Raw genomic sequence first — 18,641 nt, 5'->3', positions numbered from 1 at the left:
TTTCAAAATTTTATTCAAAATTTTTAAGAATGAATTCTAGTGTTTCATGAAGCATGTGAAGCCTGGCCGGCTGTAAAGCCATGTCTAAATTTATTTGGACTGAGGCTTGCAATTTGTTATCAAGAGCAAGCTAGTTGTTGCTAATCAACCTGCTGCTGATCCTCAATCACCTGCTGAAGCTTGGCTGGCCATTGGCCATGTCTAGTGTTTTGGACCGGAGCTTTCATTGAAAGCTTGGCTGGCTAGTGAGCCATGTCTAATTCCTGGACTGAAGCTTTAGACTAAGAATGCAAGATTCCTGGAATTCATATTAAAAATTTTGGAATCCTTATTTTTTTTCTTTTTCATATAATTTTCAAAAAAAATTACAAAAAAAAAATTAGAAAATCATAAAAATCAAAAATATTTTTGTGTTTCTTGTTTGAGTCTTGAGTCATATCATAAGTTTGGTGTCACTTGCATATGCATCTTGCATTTTTCGAAAATTTCATGCATTCATAGTGTTCTTCATGATCTTCAAGTTGTTCTTGGTAAGTCTTCTTGTTTGATCTTGATGATTTTTTTGTTTTGTGTCTTTTCATGTTTATCATATGCATTCTTGAATTCTTGGTGTCTAAGCATTAAAGAATTGTAAGTTTGGTGTCTTGCATGTTTTCTTTGCATTAAAAATTTTTCAAAAATATGTTCTTGATATTCATCTTGACATTCAAAGTGTTCTTGGTGTTCATCTTGACATTCATATCATTCATACATGCATTCATTGTTTTGATCTAAAAATTTCATGCATTGCATAATTTTCATGTTTTCATAAAAATTCAAAAATAAAAAAAAAAAAAATCTTTCCCTTTTTCTCTCATCAAATTCGAAAATTTGGATTGACTTTTTCAAAAATTTTTAAAATCAAGTTGTTTCTTATGAGTCAAATCAAATTTTCAATTTGAAAATCTTATCTTTTTCAAAATCTTTTTCAAAAATCAAATCTTTTTCAAAATTTTTGGTTATTTTCGAAAATTCCAAAAATATTTTTCAAAAATCTTTTTCTTAATTTTTTCACAAATTTTCGAAAATAACATAATCAATTAATGTTTTGATTCAAAACTTGGAAGTTTGTTACTTGCTTGTTAAGAAAGATTCAAACTTTAAGTTCTAGAATCATATCTTGTGATTTCTTATGAATCAAGTCATTAATTGAGATTTTAAAAATCAAATCTTTTTCAAAACTAATTTCTATCATATCTTTTCAAAAATATCTTCTTATCTTATCTTTTTCAAAAATATCTTTTCAAAATATCTTTTCTAACCTCCTAACTTCTTATCTTTTCAAAATTTGTTTCAACTAACTAACTAACTTTTTGTTTGTTTCTTAACTTTTTCAAAACCACCTAACTAACTCTCTCTCTCAATTTTCGAAAATATCTTCTCTCTTTCTCAAAAATTTCTTTTTATTAACTAATTATTCTTATTTTTATTTTTAATTTCAAAAAATTTTCAAAAAAAAAAAATTCGAAAAAAATACTAACCTTTTTCAAAAACTATTTTCAAAAATCACTAACTCTTTTTCAAAAATTGTTTTCTAAAATTCACTTCCCCCTCTCATCTTCTTCTATTTGTTTATTGATATACTAACATCTTTCCTTCAACTCTCCAAAAATCCGAACCCCCTCTCTCTCTGAGTTCAGATTTTCTTCCCTTCTTTTCTTCTACTAATACAAGGATCCCTATACTGTGGTATAAAGGATCCATATTATTATTACTATTTTTTCTGTGCCATCTTCTTTGTCATATGAGCAGGAGCAAGGACAAGAACATTCTTGTTAAAGCAGATCCAGAACCTGAAAGGACTCTGAAGAAAAAAATTAAGAGAAGCTAAATTACAACAATCCAGAGACAACTTGATTGAAAATTTCAAACAAGTAAAGGAGATGGCAGCCGAACCCAACAACAATGCAAGGAGAATGCTTGGTGACTTTACTGCACCAAATTCCAATTTACATGGAAGAAGCATCTCCATTCCTGCCATTGGAGCAAACAACCTTGAGCTGAAACCTCAATTAGTTTCTCTGATGCAGTAGAACTGCAAGTTTCATGGACTTCCATCTGAAGATCCTTTTTAGTTCTTAACTGAATTCTTGTAGATATGTGATACTGTTAAGACTAATGGAGTAGATCCTGAAGTCTACAAGCTCATGCTTTTCCCTTTTGCTGTAAGAGACAGAGCTAGATTATGGTTGGATTCTCAACCCAAAGACAGCCTGAACTCTTGGGATAAGCTGGTCACGGCTTTCTTAGCCAAGTACTTTCCTCCTCAAAAGCTGAGCAAGCTTAGAGCTGATGTTCAAACCTTCAGACAGAAAGAAGGTGAATCTCTCTATGAAGCTTGGGAAAGATACAAACAGTTGACCAAAAAGTGTCCTTCTGACATGCTTTCAGAATGGACCATCCTGGATATATTCTATGATGGTTTATCTGAGCTATCAAAGATGTCACTGGACACTTCTGCAGGTGGATCCATTCACCTAAAGAAAACGCCTGCAGAAGCTCACGAACTCATTGACATGGTTGCTAATAACCAGTTCATGTATACTTCTGAAAGGAATCCTGTGAGTAATGGGACGCCTATAAAGAAGGGAGTTCTTGAAGTTGATACTCTGAATGCCATATTGGCTCAGAATAAAATATTGACTCAGCAAGTCAATATGATTTCTCAGAGTCTGCATGGAATGCAAGCTGCATCCAACAGTACTCAAGAGGCTTCTCCTGAAGAAGAAGCTTATGATCCTGAGAACCCTGCAATAGCAGAGGTAAATTACTTAGGTGAACCTTATGGAAACACCTATAACTCAATATTGAGAAATCATCCAAATTTCTCATGGAAGGATCAAAAGCCCCAACAAGGCTTTAATAATGGTGGAAGAAACAGGTTTAGCAATAGCAAGCCTTTTCCATCATCAACTCAGCAACAGACAGAGAACTCTGAACAAAATGCTTCTAATTTAGCAAATCTAGTCTCTGATCTATCTAAGGCCACTGTAAGTTTCATGAATGAAACAAGGTCTTCCATTAGAAATCTGGAAGCACAAGTGGGCCAGCTGAGTAAAAGGATCACTGAAATCCCTCCTAGTACTCTCCCAAGCAATACAGAAGAGAACCCAAAAGGAGAGTGCAAGGCCATTGACATAAGCGCCATGGCCGAACCTGTGAGGAGAGGAGAGGACGTGAATCCCAAGGAGGAAGACCCCCTGGGACGTCCAGTGGTCAATAAGGAGCTTCCCTCTGAGGAACCAAAGGACTCTAGGGCCCATCTAGAGACCATAGAGATCCCATTGAACCTCCTTATGCCCTTTATGAGCTCTGATGAGTATTCCTCTTTTGAAGAGAATGAGGATGTTACTGAAGAGCAAACTGCCAAGTTTCTTGGTGCAATCATGAAGCTAAATGCCAAATTATTTGGCATTGATACTTGGGAAGTTGAACCTCCCTTGTTCATCAATGAACTAAGTGATCTGGATCAACTGACATTGCCTCAGAAGAGACAGGATCCTGGAAAGTTCATAATACCCTGTACCATAGGCACCATGATCTTTAAGGCTCTGTGTGACCTTGGTTCAGGAATAAACCTCATGCCCCTCTCTGTAATAGAGAAACTGGGAATCTATGGGGTGCAAGCTGCTAAAATCTCACTAGAGATGGCAGACAGCTCAAGAAAACAGGCTTATGGACAAGTAGAAGATGTATTAGTAAAGGTTGAGGGCCTTTACATACCTACTGATTTCATAGTCCTGGATACTGGAAAGGAAGAGGATGAATCCATCATCCTAGGAAGACCTTTCCTGGCCACAGCAAAAGCTGTGATTGATGTTGACAGAGGTGAAATATTCCTTCAATGGAATGAGGACTCCCTTGTGTTTAAAACTCAAGGATCTCCCTCTGCAACCATGGAGAGGAAGCAGAAAAAGCTTCTCTCAAAGCAGAGTCAACCAGAGCCCCTACAGTCAAACTCTAAGTTTGGTGTTGGGAGGCCACAACCAAACTCTAAGTTTGGTGTTGGAGAGTCTCAACAAAGCTCTGCACATCTGTGAGGCTCCATGAGAGCCCACTGTCAAGCTATTGACACTAAAGAAGCGCTTGTTGGGAGGCAACCCAATGTTTATCTAATTCTTATTTTTATTGTTTTTCATGTTTTCTTAGGTTCATGATCATGTGGAGTCACAAAATAAATATAAAAATTGAAAACGGAATCAAAAACAGCAGAAGAAAAATCACACACTGGAGGAGCATCTGTCTTGCGTTCAGCGCCAGAACAGAGCATGGTTCTGGCGCTGAACGCCCAAAATGGGCAGCTTCTGGGCGCTGAACGCCAGAACAGGCATGGTTCTGGCGTTCAACGCCAGAAATGGCACACAAATGGGCGTTGAACGCCCAAAATGGCCACCAACCTGGCGCTGAACGCCCAGAGTTGGGTACAAAGGCATTTTTACATATGCCTAATGGGTGCAGGGATGTAAATCCTTGAACACCTCAGGATCTGTGGACCCCACAGGATCCACTCAGGATCTGTGGATCCCACAGGATCCACTCAGGATCTGTGGACCCCACAGGATCCCCACCTACCTCCACTCACTTCTTCTCACCACTCTCTTTCACACAACCCCATAAACACTCTTCCCTAAAAGCCCTTCACCAATCACCTCAATCTCTCTTCCCCATTAAACCTTCACCACTCACATCCACCCACTCTTCCCAATAAACCTACCTCATAAACTCCACCTACTTTCAAAATTTAAAACCAATTTCCCACCCAAACCCACCCATATGGCCGAAACCTTTCCCCCCTTCCCTTCCCTATATAAAGCCCTCCATTCTTCATCAAATTCACACAACACACCCCTCTACACTCCTCTTGGCCGAAACCACATCTCCCTCTCCCTCTCCATATTTCTTCTTCTTCCTCTTCTATTCTTTTGTTTATTGCTCGAGGGCGAGCAATATTCTAAGTTTGGTGTGGTAAAAGCATAGCTTTTTTATTTTTCCATTACCATTGATGGCACCTAAGACCGGAGAATCCTCTAGAAGAGGGAAAGGGAAGATAAAAGCTTCCACATCCGAGTCATGGGAGATGGAAAGGTTCATCTCCAAAGCCCATCAAGACCACTTCTATGATGTTGTGGCCAAGAAGAAGGTGATCCCTGAGGTCCCTTTTAAACTCAAAAGAAATGAGTATCCGGAGATCCGACATGAAATTCAAAGAAGAGGTTGGGAAGTTCTAACAAATCCCATCCAACAAGTCGGCATCCTAATGGTTCAAGAGTTCTATGCCAATGCATGGATCACCAAGAACCATGATCAAAGTAAGAACCCGGATCCAAAGAACTATGTTACAATGGTTCGGGGGAAATACTTAGATTTTAGTCCGGAGAATGTGAGGTTGGCGTTCAACTTGCCATACATGGACGAGAACGCACGCCCCTACACAAGGAGAGTCAACTTTGATCAAAGGTTGGACCAAGTCCTTATGGACATATGTGTAGAAGGAGATCAATGGAAGATTGACTCCAAAGGCAAGCCGGTTCAACTAAGAAGATTGGACCTCAAGCCTATTGCTAGGGGATGGTTGGAGTTTATTCAATGCTCAATCATTCCCACTAGCAACCGGTCTGAAGTTACTATAGACCGGGCCATCATGATCCATAGCATCATGATTGGAGAAGAGGTGGAAGTTCATGAGATTATACCTCAAGAACTCTACAAGGTGGCTGACAAGTCCTCCACTATGGCAAGGTTAGCCTTTCCTCACCTCATTTGCCACCTATGCAATTCAGCTGGGATTGACATAGAGGGAGATATCCTCATTAAAGAGGAAAAGCCCATCACTAAGAAAAAGATGGAGCAAGCAAGAGAGCCCAGTCATGGAGCTCAAGAGGCGCAAGAAGCTCATCACCATGAGATTCCGGAAATGCCTCAAATGCACTTTCCTCCACAAAACTATTGGGAGCACATTAACACCTCCCTAGAAGAATTGAGTTCCAATATGGGACAACTAAGGGTGGAACATCAAGAGCACTCCATCATGCTCCATGAAATAAGAGAAGATCAAAAAGCAATGAGGGAGGAGCAACAAAGACAAGGAAGAGACATAGAAGAGCTCAAGGACATCATTGGTTCCTCAAGAAGGAAATGCCACCATCACTAAGGTGGATTCATTCCTTGTTCTTATTTCCTCTGTTTTTCATTTTCTATGTTATGTGCTTATCTATGTTTGTGTCTTCATTACATGATCATTAGTAGTTAGTAACTTTGTCTTAAAGTTATGAATGTCCTATGAATCCATCACCTCTCTTAAATGAAAAATGTTTTAATTCGAAAGAACAAGAAGTACATGAGTTTCAAATTTATCCTTGAACTTAGCTTAATTATATTGATGTGGTGACAATGCTTCTTGTTTTCTGAATGTATGCTTGAACAGTGCATATGTCTTTTGAAGTTGTTGTTTAAGAATGTTAAATATGTTGGCTCTTGAAAGAATGATGACTAGGAGACATGTTATTTGATAATCTGAAAAATCATAAAAACGATTCTTGAAGCAAGAAAAAGCAGCAAAGAACAAAGCTTGCAGAAAAAAAAAGGGGGCGAAAAAAAAATAGAAAAAAAAATAATAATAAAGAAAAAGAAAAAGCAAGCAGAAAAAGCCAATAACCCTTAAAACCAAAAGGCAAGGGCAAAAAAAAAAAGGGGATCCCAAGGCTTTGCGCATCAGTGGATAGGAGGGCCTAAAGGAATAAAATCCTGGTCTAAGCGGCTAAACCAAGCTGTCCCTATCCATCTGCTTGTGGCGTGTAGGTGTCAAGTGAAAAGTGGAGACTGAGCGGTTAAAGTCAAGGTCCAAAGCAAAAGAAGAGTGTGCTTAAGAACCCTGGACACCTCTAATTGGGGACTTTAGCAAAGCTGAGTCACAATCTGAAAAGGTTCACCCAATTATGTGTCTGTGGCATTTATGTATCCAGTGGTTAGGGCCACGGCCAAGACACATAAAGAAGCTGTGTTCAAGAATCATCATACTGAACTAGGAGAGTCAATAACACTATTCAAAATCTGAAGTTCCTATAGATGCCAATCATTCTGAACCTCAATGGATAAAGTGAGATGCCAAAACTATTCAAGAGGCAAAAAGCTATAAGTCCCGCTCATATGATTGCAGCTATGTTTCATTCATAGTTTGGAATTTATAGTATATTCTCTTCTTTTTATCCTATTTGATTTTTAGTTGCTTGGGGACAAGCAACAATTTAAGTTTGGTGTTGTGATGAGCGGATAATTTATACGCTTTTTGACATTGTTTTTAGTATGTTTTTAGTAGGATCCAGTTACTTTTAGGGATGTTTTCATTAGTTTTTATGTTAAATTCACATTTCTGGACTTTACTATGAGTTTGTGTGTTTTTCTGTAATTTCAGGTATTTTCTGGCTGAAATTGAGGGACTTGAGCAAAAATCAGATTCAGAGGTTGAAAAAGGACTGCTGATGCTGTTGGATTCTGACCTCCCTGCACTCAAAGTGGATTTTCTGGAGCTACAGAACTCGAAATGGCGCGCTTCTAATTGCGTTGGAAAGTAGACATCCAGGGCTTTCCAGCAATATTAATAGTCTATACTTTGGCCAAGAATTGACGACGTAAACTGGCGTTCAACGCCAGCCTTCTGCCCAAATCTGGCGTCCAGCGCCAGAAAAGGATCCAAAACCAAAGTTGAACGCCCAAACTGGCACAGAAACTGGCGTTCAACTCCACAAATGGCCTCTGCACGTGCAACACTCAGGCTCAGCCCAAACACACACCAAGTGGGCCCCGGAAGTGGATTTATGCATCAATTACTTACTCATGTAAACCCTAGTAGCTAGTTTATTATAAATAGGACCTTTTACTATTGTATTAGGCATCTTTTGATCATCTTAGGATCTTAGGATCATCTTTGAATGCATTGTTCTTAGATCAAGGGGGCTGGCCATCTCGGCCATGCCTGGACCTTTCACTTATGTATTTTCAACGGTAGAGTTTCTGCACTCCATAGATTAAGGTGTGGAGCTCTGCTGTTCCTCAAAGATTAATGCAAAGTACTTCTGTTTTCTATTCAATTCATCTTATTTCGCTTCTAAGATATCCATTCGCACCAAAGAACGTGATGAAGGTGATGATTATGTGTGACGCTCATCATCCTTCTCCCTTATGAACGCGTGCCTGACAAACACTTCTGTTCTACATGAAATAAGCTAGAATGAGTATCTCTTAGATCTCCTAACCAGAATCTTCGTGGCGTAAGCTAGAATGATGGCGGCATTCAAGAGAATCCGGAAAGTCTAAACCTTGTCTGTGGTATTCCAAGTAGGATTCAATGATTGAATGACTGTGACGAGCTCCTAACTCGCGATTGCAGGGCGTTAGTGACAGATGCAAAAGGATAGTAAATCCTATTCCAGCATGATCGAGAACCGACAGATGAATAGCCGTGCCGTGACAGGGTGCGTGAGCATATTATTCCCTGAGAGGATAAGATGAAGCCATTGGCAAGGGTGATGCCTCCAGACGATTAGTCGTGCCGTGACAGGGCATTGGATTATTTTCCCGTGAGATGACCGAAAGTAGCCATTGACAGTGGTGATGTATCACATAAAGCCAGCCATGGAAAGGAATGAGACTGATTAGATGAAGATAGCAGGAAAGCAGAGGTTCAGAGGAACGAAAAGCATCTCCATTCGCATATCTGAAATTTCTACCAATGATTTACATAAGTATCTCTATCCCTATTCTATTATTTATTATTCGAAAACTCCATAATTATTTTATATCCGCCTGACTGAGATTTACAAGGTGACCATAGCTTGCTTCATACCAACAATCTCCGTGGGATTTGACCCTTACTCACGTAAGGTATTACTTGGACGACCCAGTGCACTTGCTGGTTAGTTGTATCGAAGTTGTGACAATCATGAATTAAGATCAGAGCACCAAGCTTTGGAGCCATTACCAGGATTTGTTCGAGCCTGGAGATCACAATTTCGTGCACCAAGTTTTTGGCATATTTCTAGTTGATGCTAAGATAGCTGGAGAGAAGAGATTACTCCAGTTGAATGAGCTGGAGGAGTTCAGACTCAATGCTTTCGAAAATACTAAAATTTATAAGAGAAAGCAAAAAAATGGCATGACAAAAGGCTGTCATCTAGAGTCTTTGAGACAGGACAGAAGGTCCTACTGTTTAACTATAGGCTCAGATTGTTCCCTGGGAAATTGAAATCCCGGTGGAGGGGACCGTATGTGATTACAAGTGTATCACCATATGGCTATGTAGAGCTTCAAGATATTGATTCTGATAAAAAGTTCATTGTTAATGAACAGAGAATCAAACATTATCTTGAAGGTGATGTTGAGCAAGAATGCTCAAAACTGAGACTAAATTAAAAGGCTCAGTAAAAGTCCAGCTAAAGACAGTAAAGAAACGCTTACTGGGAGGCAACCCAGCCATTATCAAAAATTAGATGTTTATAACAATTATATAAGTCCATTTAATTTTTTTGCTCATGTTTACTAATGCTTTTCAGTTAATAAGTCAGGAAATTGAAGGTTCAAAACATAAAGCAGAAGAATCACAGTGAAAAGAGGCAATTTGGGCGTTAAACGCCAGAATGGATACCATTCTGGGCGTTTAACGCCAGTAAAGGTACCATTCTGGGCGTTAAATGCCAGAATGGGCAGCATTCTAGGCGTTTAATGCCAGAAATGGCAGCATTCTGGGCGTTTAGAAAAACGCCCAGTAAAGAAGGATTTCTGGCGTTTAACGCCAGCCAGGGTACCTGGCTACGTGTTAAACGCCCAAAATGGCCACCAGATGGGCGTTAAACGCCAGAATGGGTATCATTCTGGCCTTTAATGCCAGAACAGCTAGGGGAGTGGTAATTTTGTTTCTGACGAGCGGATTTCTGCTAGTTTAGAATTTTATTAAAAATAATCGCGTTGTAAGTATATTTTCTAAACCAACAAAGAATCCTTTCATACAAAAGTTTTGGTTGTCACTTAAGCAAACCCAATAAAATTTATAAGCGAAGTATTTAAACCTCGGGTCATCTTCTCAAGGAATTGTAGGGAGGTATGATTTATTATTGGTTATGAGAAAAAGTATGCTTTTGGGTTTTTGAAATAGGGAACAAGGAGAATAAATTAGCAATAAAGTAAATTAATTATCATGAAAACCATTGCAAGGTATAAGAACTGAAAATCCCATCCTAGTTATCCTTATCATGTGGGATGAGAATTGGTTATTGCTCCCACTTAGTTAACCCTTACTAAATAAAGGAAAGTCAAGTGGACTAATCAATTTGATTCCTCAAGTCCTAGTCAACTCCTATGGAAAGACTAGCTTTAGAGGGATCCAAATCAACCAGCAAGAATTCCAATTTTGAATCAACAGCTGAGTTTGACAACTCAAGTGTCACCAATTACTCAACCAAAGCAAAGAGGGAAAATCTAAATTAAATTAAAAGCATTAATAACATAAATTTGAAGAAAACAATCTTTAGATCTGAAATACCTCAATATATATTAAATAAGAAAATCAATTCTAACATGGAAAGTTCATAAGTCAAATTGAAAAGATAAATAACAATTAAAGTAATAGAATAAATAAAAGTAGAAAATAAATTAAAGGAACATTGAACCTGGAATGAAGAGAAGTAGCCTAATCATAATAGAAATCCTAAATCCTAATCCTAATCCTATATCCTAAGAAAGAGGAGAGAGCCTCTCTCTCTAAAAACTACATCTAAAACTTAAAATTGTGAATTATGAATGTTGTTTGAATTGTGTCTATTGATTCCCCCATTCTCTGGCTTCTATTCTGTGTTTCTGGGCTTGGATTTGGGCCGAAAAAGGGTCCAGAAATCGTTGGGAGTATTTTCTGCAATTTCTGCATGTGGCGTCTGTTACGCGTGCGCGTGGGTCACGCGTGCGCGTCATTCGGAGTTTTGTCCTTGTCACGCGTATGCATTAGTCACGCGTACGCGTCACTCGTACTTTTGCTCAAGGCGCGCGTTCGCGTCGTCCGTGCATGCGCGTCACCTGTGTTCTGCGTGAGGCACGCGTCCGCGTCGTCCATGCGTGCGCGTCGCTGTCATTTTGCGCTAGGCACGCGTCCGCGTCGTCCATGCGTACGCGTCGCTGCCTTTTTCTTCAAAATTCCATTTTTGTGATTTTCTTCTATTTTTGTATGTTTCCTTTCTGTCTTCTAAGCCATTCCTACCCTATGAAGCCTGAAAATACTTAACACACAGATCACAGCATCGAATGGTAATAAAGGATAATTAAAATTAATATTTTTAAAGCATAGGAAACATGTTTTCACATATATCATAAAATAAGGAAGGAATAGTAAAACCATGCATATCATATGAATAAGTGGGTGAAGAATTGATAAAAACACTCAATTGAGCACAAGATGAATCATAAAATAGGGTTTTATCAGTTTCCAATTCAATTTTTTTTTTCAAATTTACATGTTTTAATTCAAAATTTTCTGCATCTAAACATTACAAACATTCATTTTTAATTTCCATTAACAATAGTTCATAACCTTATAAATTCTTTTTAATTCTCCATTTTTTTTCAATTCTTTTTCAAAAACTCATTTTTGTTTTCAATTTCTTTTCAAATCTTTTTAAATCATTCATATTATCTTTTATTTCTTAGATGCATAAACAAAAAAAATTCAGATTTAACTTCCTCATGTCTTTTTCCTATCTTTTAAATTTTTGAAAAGAATCTCATCTTTTTCATATCATGTTTATCTTTTATCAATCATATCTTTCAATCATATCTTTTTCTAAAATTTCGAACCCATTCCCTCCCTCCCCTTTATTTATACATTCGGCCATCCCCTTTACTTCATCATTCGAATCCTTCTCTCCATTTATTCATCTTCTTTCTTTTTATTTTGCTTGAGGGCAAGCAAATCTCTAAGTTTGGTGTGATTTCCGTGATTCCCTGAGTTAAAACAAAACAATCTCATGGCACCCAAAGGAAGACAAAACGCTTCAAGAGGCAAGAAAGAAGGCAACCCAAAGCCACTTTGGATGCATGAGAATTTCTGCACCAAAGAACATGCAGACCATTACCTCAAAATTGTGTGCAGAAGATCAGTGATCCCGGAAGTTAGATTCAATCTGAAAGAAGATGAATACCCGGAGATCCAATAGCAGATTCAAGACAAGGGCTGGGAAGTCCTGGCTAATCTTGAGATACATGTTGGAAGAAACATGGTCCAAGAATTCTATGCAAATCTGTGGATGACAGAGAAGCAAAGATTAGAGGGAACTGCTTTCTACACCTTTTGGACTATGGTCAGAGGGAAGATTATTTACTTCTACTTTGACAAAGTGAGAGAAATTCTTAAACTTCCTCAACTACAAGATGATTCAGAGTCCTTTAATAGGAAAATGGCAAAGGATAAAAGGCTAGATCAAGTTCTAGAGGACATATGCTTCCCTGGAACCAAGTGGATTACCAATTCAAAAGGTGTCCCAAACCAATTAAAGAGAGGAGATCTCAAACCAGTTGCTAGAGGTTGGCTGGATTTAATTGGGCATTCTAAACCAAGAGGGAAAGAAAAAGAAAAAGCAAGCAGAAAAAGCCAATAACCCTTTAAACTAAAAGGGAAGGGTAAAAAGGATCCAAGGCTTTGAGCATTAATGGATAGGAGGGCCAAAGGAATGAAATCGTGGCCTAAGCGGCTAAACCAAGCTGTCCCTAACCATGTGCTTGTGGCGTGAAGGTGTCAAGTAAAAAGCTTGAGACTGAGCGGTTAAAGTCGTGGTCCAAAGTAAAAAGAGTGTGCTTAAGAGCTCTGGGCACCTCTAAGTGGGGACTCTAGTAAAGCTGAGTCACAATCTGAAAAGGTTCACCCAGTTATGTGTATGTGGCATTTATGTATCCGGTGGTAATACTGGAAAACAAACTGCTTAGGGTCACAGCCAAGACTCATAAAGTAGCTGTGTTCAAGAATCAACATACTGAACTAGGAGAATCAATAACACTATCTGAATTTGGAGTTCCTATTGATGCCAATCATTCTGAACCTCAAGGGATAAAGTGAGATGCCAAAACTGTTCAGAAGCAAAAAGCTACTAGCCCCGCTCATCTAATTGGAACTGAGCTTCATTGATATTTGGAATTTATTGTATATTATCTTCTTTTTATCCCATTTTGTTTTTAGTTGCTTGGGGACAAGCAACAATTTAAGTTTGGTGTTGTGATGAGCGGATAATTTATACCCTTTTTGGCATTGTTTTTAGGTAGTTTTTAGTATGTTTTAATTACTTTTTATTCTATTTTTATTAGTTTTTATTCAAAAATCACTTTTCTGGACTTTACTATGAGTTTGCGGGTTTTTTTGTAATTTCAGTTATTTTCTGGCTAAAATTGAGGGACCTGAGCAAAAATCTGATTCAGAGTCTAAGAAAAGACTGCAGATGCTGTTGGATTCTGACCCTCCTGCACTCGAAGTGGATATTTCCATCAATATATAATAGTCCATACTTTGCCCTAGATTTGATGGCCCAAACTGGCATTTAAAGCCAGCTTAAAAGTTTCTGGCGTAAAATGCCAGAAATGGCACCTGTTTCGGCGTTAAACGCCCATTTTGGTACCCAGGGTGGCGTTTAACGCCAACTTGGAGTATATGCAATTGTAAGTTTGAAAGCTCAGCCCAAACACTCCCTAAATGGGTCCCGGAAGTGGATTTCTGCACTATCTACACTTAGTTACTCATTTTCTATAAACCTAAGTCACTAGTCTAGTATAAAAACTATTTTTAGAGATTCATTTTATAACTTATGACATTTTACATTGGATATTGTATCTTCTACGGCATGAGTCTCTAAACCCCATAGGTGGGGGTGAGGAGCTCTGCTGTGTTTCAATGGATTAATGCAATTACTACTGTTTTCTATTCAATCACGCTTGATTCTATTCTAAAATACTCACTCGTACTTCAATATGGAGAATGTGATGATCCGTGACACTCATCATTATCCTCAACCCTATGAACGCGTGCCTGACAACCACTCTATTCTATCTGAGCTCAACGTAGTCATTGGACGACAGCTTGATTGCGTATCTCTTGGGTTTCTGATCTACAGACCGAGTCTGGAGGTTAGAACCTTCGTGGTATAGGCTATAACCAATTAGCGGCATTCCTGGGATCCGGAAAGTCTAAACCTTGTCTGTGGTATTCCGAGTAGGATCTGGGAAGGGATGACTGTGACGAGCTTCAAACCTACGAATGTTGGGCGCAGTGACAGTGTGCAAAAGGACAAGGGTCCTATTCCGACACTAGTGGGAACCGACAGATGATTAGCCGTGCGGTAGCTGTATATGGTATTTTTCATCCGAGACAAGCAATCCGACAGTTGATTAGCCGTGTAGAGATCGTACCTAGTATTTTTCATCCGAGAGGATCATACAACTTGCCATTGAAGGAAGCCATGCGTGTTTGGAGAAGAAGACAGTAGAAAAGCAGAGATTCAGACGACAGAGCATCTCTGGAACCTCAGCCTGTTTCTCATTACTGAATCACAAGTACTATTTATTTCATGTTGTTCATTTTTCATAAATACAATCACTCTTATTGATAATCTCCTGACTAAGATTTACAAAATAGCCATAGCTTGCATTAAGCCAACAATCTCCTGGGATCGACCCTTACTCACATAAGGTATTACTTGGACGACCCAGTGCACTTGCTGGTTAGTTGTACGGAGTTGTCAAAAGTGTAATCACAATTTCGTGCACTACAAACCATTTCATAGGCGACCCATCTTTGTGGAAAGATCAGTCTGCTGAACTTCTGTCCAATCTCAAATGCAAACCCCTGTCTGATTTCAAGTGGTATGATGAGCGGATAATTTATACGCTTTTTGGCATTGTTTTTACATAGTTTTCAGGATGATTTAGTTAGTTTTTAGTATATTTTTATTAGTTTTTAAATAAAAATCAAATTTCTGGACTTTACTATGAGTTTGTGTATTTTTCTGTGATTTTAGGTAATTTCTGGCTGAAATTGAGGGACCTGAGCAAAATCTGATTCAGAGGCTGAAAGAGAACTGCAGATGTTGTTGGATTCTGACTTCCCTGCACTCGAAATGGATTTTCTGGAGCTATAGGAGTCCAAATGGTGCGCTCTCAATTGCATTGGAAAGTAGACATCCAGGGCTTTCCAGCAATATATAATAGTCTATACTGTGCCCGTGTTTAGATGACGCAAACTGGTGTTCAACGCCAGTTCTCTGTCCTATTCTGGCGTTAAACGCCAGAAACAGGTTACAAGTTGGAGTTAAATGCCCAAAACATGTTACAACCTGGCGTTTAACTCCAGAAACAGCCTAAGCACGTGTAAAGCTCAAGTCTCAGCCCCAGCACACACCAAGTGGGTCCCGGAAGTGGATTTCTGCACTATCTATCATAGTTTACTCATTTTCTATAAACCTAGGTTACTAGTTTAGTATTTAAACAACTTTTAGAGATTTATTTTGTATCCCATGACATTTTAGATCTGAACTTTGTACTCTTTGATGGCATGAGTCTCTAAACTCCATTGTTGAGGGTGAGGAGCTCTGCTGTGTCTCGATGAATTAATGCAATTATTTCTATTTTCTATTCAAACACGCGTGTTTCTATCTAAGATGTTCATTTGCACTTCAATATGATGGATGTGATGATCCGTGACATTCATCACCATTCTCAACCTATGAATGCGTGACTGACAACCACCTCCGTTCTACCTTCGATTGAATGAGTATCTCTTGGATTCCTTAATTAGAATCTTCGTGGTATAAGCTAGAATCCATTGGCAGCATTCTTGAGAATCCGGAAAGTCTAAACCTTGTCTGTGGTATTCCAAGTAGGATTTAGGGATTGAATGACTGCGACGAGCTTCAAACTCACAAGGGTTGGGCATAGTGATAGACGTAAAAGGATCAATGGATCCTATTCCAGCATGAGTAAGAACCGACAGATAATTAGCCGTGCGGTGACAGCGCACCTTGACCATTTTCACTGAGAGGACAGATGGTAGCCATTGACAACGGTGATCCACCAACACACAGCTTGCCATAGGAGGAACCTTGCGTCTGTGAAGAAGAAGACAGGGGGAAAGCAGAGATTCAGAAGACAAAGCATCTCCAAAACTCCAACATATTCCCCATTACTGCATAACAAGTATTTAATTCATGCTCTTTTATTTTTCGCAATCCAAACTGATAATTATAATTGATATCCTAACTAAGAATTACAAGATAACCATAGATTGCTTCAAGCCAACAATCTCCGTGGGATTCGACCCTTATTCACGTAAGGTATTACTTGGACGACCCAGTGCACTTGCTGGTTAGTGGTACGAGTTGTGAAAAGTGTGATTTACAATTCGTGCACCAAGTTTTTGGCGCCGTTCCGGGGATTGTTCGAGTTTGGGCAACTGATGGTTTATTTTGTTGCTTAGATTAGGAAAAATTTTTCTTTTTGGTTTAGAGTCTTTTATTATTGTTTTTGGTTGAAATTTCTTTTTCTTTAAATCCTTATTTTCTCTTTTTAAATTTTTCGAAAATTTTATAAACTGATAATTGAGTTTTTTTGGTTGAGTTTAGTTTTATATTTTAAGTTTGGTGTCAATTGCATGTTTTTATTTTCTTTTAAATTTTCGAATTTGTGTTCATTGTTCTTTCTTAGTCTTCAAGTTGTTCTTGTTTATTTTTCTTGTTTGATCTTGTTTTGTGATTTTTCTTGTTTTTCTTGTGTATTTTCGAATTATTAGTATCCAAAAAAATTTAAAATATTTTATACATTAAATACCTTTATTAAAACACTTTCAATTTATAGCTCAATTGGCTAGAGCGGTGTTCTTATGTTCTTGGTAATTGGGAATCTTCCTTTTAAAACTTTTTCAAAAATAATTTTTATTTGACTAAATCTCATGTCAAACTTTTAAGTTTTCTTTTATCTTGTTATTTTTATTTTATTTTTGAAAAAAATTATTTTTAGTGTTCTAAAAGTTTTAAGTTTGGTGTTCTTTTTATGTTCTTGTGAGTCTTCAAAGTGTTCTTGAGGCTTCTTTGTGTTTCGATCTTAAAATCTTTAAGTTTGGTGTTCCTTGGTGTTTTCCCTCCAAAATTTTTGAAAAACAAGGAGCATTAGATCTAAAAATTTTAAGTCTTGTGTCATTTTATTGTTTTTCTCTTTCCTCATTAAATTCAAAAATATCTTTTCTCTTTATTTTAAATTGAGTTTCGAAAATTACTTTTAAAAATTCAGATTTTTATTTTAAAAATCAAATCTTTTCAAAATTCAAAATCTTTTTCAAAAATCATATCCAAAGTTTTTCAAATCTTCTCAATTAAGCAATTATTCTCACTTTCAAATTTATCTTTTCTCTAAGTTTTCGAAATTTACATTATAATTTCTAATTATTCTATTTTTATTTTAACTTATTGTTTTTAATTATCTTAATAATTTGGTTTATTCTACTTAAATAAAATAAAAAAATAAAAATATATTTTCTTTGCAATTCATATCAATTCAATTTTATCCATCATGGATCTAAGTGGAAATGAATAGTCCAGAAGGACTCTGGGGTCATATGGTAATCCCAGTACTGCTGCATATGGGAGTAGTATCTGTATACCTCCCATCAAAGCAGGCAGTTTTGAGCTAAATCCTTAGCTCATTGTCATGGTGCAGCAAAACTGCCAGTATTTCGATCTTCCACAGGAAGAACCTACTGAGTTTCTGGCACAATTCTTGCAAATTACTGACACGGTACGTGACAAGGAGGTAGATTAGGATGTATACAGACTGTTACTGTTTCCATTTGCTGTAAAAGATCAAGCTAAAAGGTGGTTAAATAACCAACCCACAACAAGCATAAGGACATGGAAACAGTTATTAGACAAATTCCTGAATCAATATTTCCCTCCAAAAAGGATGACACAGCTAAGGCTGGACATCCAAGGCTTTAAACAAGAGGATGATGAATCCCTTTATAATGCTTGGGAGAGGTACAGAAGGATGCTAAGGAAATGCACCTCTAAAATGTTTTCGGAGTGGGTGCAATTAGACATCTTCTACTATGGGCTTACAAAAGGAGCTCAGATGTCCCTAGACCACTCAGCTGGTGGATCTATACACATGAGGAAAACTATTGAAGAGGCTCAAGAGCTTATTGATATAGTTGCTAGAAACCAGCATCTGTACATAAGTAATGGGTCCTCCATAAAAGAAGAAGCCAAAGCAGTGTCTACTGAAATTGGTCCGCCAGAACAAGTTACTGAACTCAATCAACAATTGTACTTTCTAACAAAATAGCTAGCAGAATTCAAGGAGATGCTACAAGACACTAAAAATGCTAATAAAAATATGGAGGCACAATTGAATCAGACAAAATAGCAGTTATCAAGGTAGATAACAGAAGAGTGTCAGGCAGTTCAATTAAGAAGTGGGAAGACATTAAATACCTCACTTCAGAGCAGCAGAAAGCCAAGAAAAGAACAACTGACAGAGGATGAGCAAAATATTATCCAAAATCCCTCTGAGGATAGTAAGGGCCCAGAGAGGAA

General features: G+C 37.9%; 1 non-coding gene across 1 annotated transcript; it reads right to left on the bottom strand.

Annotated features, from left to right (window-relative positions):
• Positions 1–2,318: 2,318 nt before the first annotated feature.
• On the bottom strand, positions 2,319–2,426 carry LOC148570842 (small nucleolar RNA R71). Its single transcript, XR_015908795.1, has one exon. It is a non-coding gene; the product is annotated as a small nucleolar RNA R71 (small nucleolar RNA).
• Positions 2,427–18,641: the final 16,215 nt, after the last annotated feature.

Source organism: Arachis ipaensis, chromosome B3, assembly GCF_059453495.1.
Source record: "Arachis ipaensis isolate K30076 ecotype BB chromosome B3, ASM5945349v1, whole genome shotgun sequence".
Taxonomy (NCBI): domain Eukaryota; kingdom Viridiplantae; phylum Streptophyta; class Magnoliopsida; order Fabales; family Fabaceae; genus Arachis; species Arachis ipaensis.
This window is presented reverse-complemented; position numbering and strand designations above follow the sequence as displayed.